Source organism: Mesoplodon bidens (assembly GCF_964165515.1).
Source record: "Mesoplodon bidens genome assembly, chromosome: 7".
In the NCBI taxonomy this organism is placed as follows: domain Eukaryota; kingdom Metazoa; phylum Chordata; class Mammalia; order Artiodactyla; family Ziphiidae; genus Mesoplodon; species Mesoplodon bidens.
In genome coordinates, this window is record NC_138164.1 from 52,339,682 (window position 1) to 52,346,197 (window position 6,516).

A 6,516-nucleotide genomic window follows, 5' to 3' on the forward strand; every position below is an offset into this window, starting at 1 on the left:
GGTACAAGGCAGAATCTTGCACTGCCCAGAGACAGGCGGGCGGCATTCTCCGGGCAGCAAAGCCAAGTGCCTGGCTCTTAACGTGGTAATCCCTGCGGCTGAATAGGTCAGGATTCAGAGCTCGAGCAGAAATGACCTCAGTCCCCTCCAGTCCCACATGTGATCTGGGGAGGCCAGCTGCTGATCAGGGCACCACGGCGGCTGTCTGGGCTCCCCACACCGCAAACCAGAGCAGGCAAGGGAGCACGGCAAATAGTTCTATTATTTCAGGATGTTTACAGGCTGATGCTTGCTGAGGAAATGTCCACACGTGAGCAAGTCATCTTTTTTTTAAAACCTCTTATCTAAACACAGGCATGGGCAGTCACAGAAGCCTACCACTGGGTTAATTCATTCAAAATGCATTTCCCGAGTGGCTACAACACCACTGGGCAGACGCTCACCACGCCTCTGCCCTGTCCCAGGCACGGCACTGGGGATCCCTAACAGAGCACAGAAGTAGACTCCAGCATCAAAGCGTTCGCTGTCCAGTGGGAGATTTAAAACGGAGGGTAACAGCTGGTTAAAAGTGGGAGTGGGGCAGAGGGGGTGGTGCTCCAGATTAAAGTAGGCTTAAAAGGACTACCAACCAAATGCAGCATACAGACTTCGTCTGGATCCTGATTTAAACAAACCAGTGATGAAGGTCACTTCTGAGACAATGAAGGAAATCTGAATATGCACAGATGCGACCAAAGAATTACTGTTAATTCTGCTACATGCAGTAACAGCCATCTGGTCATGAAAGAACATTCTTTTCAAAATAGATATATGCTGGATTATATAGGGGCAAAATGACATGATATCAGAGATTTCCTTTTAAATATTTCAGGAATAAAAAATAGAAGGGAAGGAAAAGAGAGAGAGAGAGAGATGAAGCCAGCCTGGCATGATCTTGGTTGTTGAAGCTGGATAATGAGTATTTGGGGCTCATTATACTATTCTCTCTATTTTTGTGTTTGAAAATGTTCTTTTTTTTTTTTTTGGCTGTGCGGCTTGCAGAATCTTGGTTCCCCAATCAGGGATCGAACCCAGGCCCTCGCAGTGAAAGCACTGAGTCCTAACTGGACCACCAGGGAATTCCCTGAAAATGTTCATGATATTTTTAAACAGAGGACTGCAACACATCATGGGAGATATCCTAATGAAGACTGGTATAAAAGGCAAAAGGGGACCTCCCTTGTGGTGCAGTGGATAAGAACCTGCCTGCCAATGCAGGGCACACAGGTTCGATCCCTGGTCCGGAAAGATCCCACATGCCACGGAGCAACGAAGCCCATATGCCACAACTACTGAGCCTGCGCTCTAGAGCCTGCGCACCACAATTACTGAAGCCCGCGCGCCTAGAGCCTGTGCTCCACAACAAGAGAAGCCACCGCAAGAGTAGCCCCCTCTCGCCACAACTAGAGAAAGCCCACAAGCAGCAACAAATACCGAACGCAGCCAAAAAAATAAAAATAAAATTAAATCTTTAAAAAAATAAAATAAAATAAAAGGCAAAGGGGATATAGAGCAAAGAGCAAGGAGGATTTGTGAGAACCAGAAAATAAATCTGCCAAGTTTATCAGTGTTTTAAATACCATTTCATAGTGGGGTAGGAAGACATGTTCACAAATAATTACAATATAAGATGCGGAATCATAAGCACAGCAGGTGGCTGCACACACCAAGCCTCCAGAGTTCAGAGGATGGCCACACGTTTTTTTCCTGTTTCCCTTAGTGTTTAATTCACCACACAGACCTCACTCATGCAGAAAGAGGCCAGACCCCTAGCTTGGTCACTCACTAGCTGTGTGACTGGGGGAAAGTTCCTGAGCCTCAGTTTCCTCATCTGTAAAATGGGAACAATCCCACCTACTTCTTCAGAGGGCTAAAGTCGGGATCAAGTGATACAAAGAATGAAAAACCCCAGCATGATGTACAGTGTTTCCTTTCTTGGCTCTTTAAGCAACAGAGACCCTCTAGCCCTGGGAGGGCCTCAAAGATTGGCAATGTTCAGCCCAAATCTTGCACCCATACCCCAGCCCTCTCACCAGGGTCAAGGCTCTCCCCCAAGAAGGCGGGACCTCTGCCCCCCACCCTGCCCCACTTAGTAGAGAGTGAAAGGAACAGGCCCATGACTGGGAGGCACACCCAGATGGGGGTGTGGACATGGGAGGAGAGAATAGAGACACATCCCAACCACAGGTAGAGAGGGATTACTCAGTGCTCTGCTGCTCCTTACAGTTCCTGGGAATAGGCCTCCAATGACCAAGCTACAACCAGCCTTAGTCCTTAAGCTGATTTATACTAAAGTGTAACTGGTTGGTAGTAGGCTAATCACCATTTTCTTTCAGAAGAGAACGATGAGCAGAAAGGCAGCCCTGGGCCTGAAGAAGGAAGGAGGCAGTGATTTCATTTTTTATAAACATAAGCTCGAACTATGGATTTCAATCACCTTAAATCACAATTAGTATACCTCAACACCTGCCCATCCCCCAAAACACAAAATAAAACTAGAATTGGTCCTAAGGTAGAGGTTATTTCAAGTAACAGTCCTCCTGGGACTTCCCTGATGGTCCAGTGGCTAAAACTCTGCGCTCCCAATGCAGGGGGCCCGGGTCAGGGAACTAGATCCCGCATGCAGCAACTAAAAGATCCCGCATGCCGCGACGAAGATCCTGTGTGCCGCAACTAAGACCCGGCACAGCCAGATAAATAAAATAAATATTAAACAAAAAAACACGACACATATAACAGTCTTTCTAAACCATCCCAGAAGCCAACTCTCAGGTGCAGGGCCAAGTCAATGGCAGAGGCAGACTTCCCCCTCAAATAGCACCCAAACACCAACAGTCAGTCCTTCCCCATCACAGCAAGACCAACACCGCCATCACCCCTGATGGAGGACAGGGTGGGCAAGAGGTCTGTAGGTTGAACAACCTGGGCTAACCTGGGTCAGTTCAAGTGTGTTGCTAAAGAAGCAGCCACAGGATCTTTGGATGGAATCTTTTCGGAGGCCAGGAGCCTGCAACACAGCACACCACTCTCCACAGCCATGGGGCAGCAGGAAGGGCACTGGACTGAGCTCTGGCAGAGCCTGGTTCAAATCCCGGCTCAGCCGCTTTCTATGTGACCTTGGGCACTTACCCTACCTGAGTCTGTTTCCCCATCTCTAAAATGAGGAGGGCATAACTCTCAGAGTTTTTTGAGAGTTACTGTGAAATTCTCAAAAAGTGCCACAGGGCAGGACCTGTCCCTCAGTAGGCACTTAATAAACCTGTCTTCACTCTGCCTGAAGGCCCGTTCTTACTGCAATAAGAGCTTCCAGAACATCAGGTGGGAATGCCCTGGAGAACTGAGGCCCACCCACCCCCGCCTTGGATCCACTTCCCCTGGAAAAAGGGACGGAATAGAGCTGGCCTGGGGGCCCAGGGGACCCCGGTGCCAGAGCACCCAGGCAAGCAAATTGAGAGCCAACGGGCTGCTGGCCTTTTTTCCTACGGGGCCTGCCCAGAAGGGGGTTGGTTAGTGGCTTCAACCTTCACCGAAACCACTGAGGACTGTAGTGAGCAGACAAGACTAACAGCAAGAGGCCCCCACACTGCTTAAGGTCCCAGCAGGGCCCGACGCGCCTCTAGATAAAAGCTCTTTGGGCTTTAAGAACCCAGGCTTTAGAATAAAACAATATGGAAAGAGACACAAGTTTACTCTGGTTTCAACAGCCTCCTCCTCATCCAGTAAAGGCCATTCCCAGTTCTGCCGAGAGGCTGGTCTAGGATAAAGTTAACCCCACCTGCCCCGGCCTGGAAGCCAAGTCAGCGGCGCTTCTACCCAGGGCCAGTCGGCAAAGGCAAGGCGGGAGCCTGGGACGCCCCAACAGGGGTGCTCCCGGGCCTGGGGAGAGTGCAGGCTGCTGGAGGCGCGAGGCTCAGAAAGGACAGCGCCACGTCCCCTCGGGCCACCGCCACCGTCCCAGACCCAGTCCCCGCCCCGCAGGCGGCCAGGCCACTGACATCTGGCCCAACTTAACTTCCTGTTGTTAAGGAGGGAGGGGAACCGGGCGGGGGTTGGTAGGCGGGCGGGGGGGCGCCCAGTGAAAAGCCGGGAAAGAACGTGACCGGCGAGGAGCCCAAATCGTGGGAAGATAAGTTTAGGGATGTTCTTCTGCCCCGGCGGCAGGCGGTACTGATGGCGCGTCGCGCCCACTTCATGTCGACGTTTGGGTATTTTCTAGGCTTAGAATTGAAGAATTTGGGTGTTGGGGGGCGGAGTAAGAGGTAGTTCGTGGTACTGGGTTCTAATGGATTCGGAGAGCGATAGGGGTACCCCGGCCTCCCTGGGCAGTGCCACCTGCTCGCTGGGCGCCCCGTGAGGTGGGTCTGAGGCGGGAGATGGTGCGGCGCACCTGACCCTCTCCGGCGCGGGCCAGGGCACAGAGTCCAGGCTCGGCCACCACGGTCCCCGCCCGCCCTCCTCAGAGCCCCGCGCTCCCCTTACCCTCCCCCCAGTCTTACCGAGAGCCGCGCCGGCCGCCGAGCCTCGGGTGAGCCCTTGTCTTTGCCTAGGGCCGTGTGCGCAGCGGTCTGCACCCGGAGGCCGCCTGCGAAGCTGGGAGCTACCTAGGCGGCCCCGCGCAGGCTTAGCCGGGCGAGCGCCTGCGGTTCTGCGCCGCGCCGCCAAGGGGACGGGGAGCCACCCCCATCGGCGGCGCGGCCAATGACAGGTCAACCGGGGGGCGCAGCCCCGCCCCCAGCCTGAGGCTCATAGCCAATGGCAGCGCGGCGCGGAGCCACCCACGCTCCTCGCCCGCCCCGCCCCTTGGGGGCCAGCTGTCACCGCGGCTGCAGCGGGCGCACGTGGGATGCAGCCCAGCCCGAGGGTAGGGAGCAGCCCTGCGCTCCTACCCAGACCAGTGCAGGTCTGAGACCAGCAGAGGGCCGATGGGGGCGAGGCTTGGTGTTGCTGCTAGATGAAAACCCCGGTGCTGGTATCCAAATGTCAAGGTAGGGAGGCGAGGGCTGGACTTCACGCTCCTTGGCCTAGACAGATGGAAAGCAAGCCTCAGCGTCCCCTTTTGGACTTGGGGGAGCAGCATAACACTTCCCTTACCGGCTGTGGACCTCCCTTCTTGCTTTGCTCCTTGACCACCCTGGGCTTCAGCAAAGCCCTGCTAGAGGATAGTCCCTTCCCCTCACCTGGACTGGCCTTGCCTAGAATAAAACTCGTGGGAAGAGGGGCAGTGGTGCAGACCACCTGTTACCTTCGTCACATCACCCAAGCACCCTCTTTTCTTGGCTGTCAAATGGCTACCTTAATCTCTGCTCTGCCCACCCTCACTGGTTGCCCACAGCTCCAGAGAGCACCGTTCACAGTGTGAACAGCATGAGGGGTGTGAAGCCGCTTTGTGAACTGCAAATTCTACAAACACCTTGGGTAGACTGCTCTGGTAGCAGTGATCATGAAACAGGAATCCCACCGGCAGGGGCTGTGTCTTTCTCACCTCTGGGGCCCAGAGGCCTAACATGGGCTTGGCCCAATATAAATGTTCTTGCAACAGAGCTGACCCAGCGGGAGGAGAACAGGCAGGCTTGGGCAGTGAGAAAACAGTATTGTGGCTCCAGGCTGCTGGAATTTCCACAGCATCAGACCACCCTCTGGAGAAACTACATTCCCTTGCCAGGCAAGTACAAATAGAGCAGTTTGCCCCCATCAAACCTGGGGCTTGTTTTTTTTTCCATACTCCTTACCATGTGATCCTACGTGAGGCCTTTCGGGTTTTCCCAGAGATTGTCCTCCTTGGTTGCTCTCTTAGCATCTTCAGAGTTCAGTTGACTTCCTGAACATGAACTTTCAGCAAAAGCCGTCCCTGTTCAGTTTGCAAGACTGAGTCAGCACTGATTCTCAGAGGGGCAGCTCTCCACTCTGATGGAACTCTGCCTGTGATGCCAGTTGACGAGGTATCCTCTACACAGATTATCTCATTTAATTCTGAGATAATGAATGGAATGGTATGGTGACAGTGGCTCTGCATGGTATGCATTTTTATTATCATTCCCTTTTGCAGATGGGAAAACGGAGCCTCAGAGAGGTAACATAGCTTATCAAGGTCACATGGTTAATAAGTTTCAGAGCCTAGATTGATTCTGGATTCCAGAATCTGCATGCCTAAACACTATGCAATGCGGCCTCTGCCATCCTACCCGTACTTCTGGAGTGCTGGACAGGCCAGGCCAGGCCTATCCCTGAAGGAACTGCTCTGGGGACTGACCTGCCCCCAGTCCATCCAAACGTTCTGTTGAGGTCAGGCCTGGGCACTGTTGGGGACAGGAGATGAGGTCAGCATGGCCCTGCCTTATTTACAGAGTGACTGATAGAGGAAACAGCATTACCTCTGCCCCCAGCCCAAATCCTCACTGGACACAGACCTCTTGCTTCTGGCCTGGGCCTGAGACACCCATGCTAGGGATGGAGATGGAGACAGAACCATTCATTCAT

At 53.3% G+C, this 6,516-nt stretch overlaps 1 protein-coding gene across 4 annotated transcripts in view; it reads right to left on the bottom strand.

The window, feature by feature from the left end:
* MICAL2 (microtubule associated monooxygenase, calponin and LIM domain containing 2) overlaps positions 1-4,712 on the bottom strand; it is a 227,673-nt gene extending 222,961 nt beyond the window's left edge. For 3 of the 4 annotated variants that reach the window (XM_081239972.1, XM_081239970.1, XM_081239971.1), the window contains exon 1: positions 4,536-4,709. The gene's annotated coding sequence lies outside the window, so the exon portion shown is untranslated. Of the gene's footprint in view, positions 1-4,535 lie in introns of all 4 variants that reach the window. The other variant, XM_081239973.1, reaches the window with a different exon arrangement.
* Positions 4,713-6,516: the final 1,804 nt, after the last annotated feature.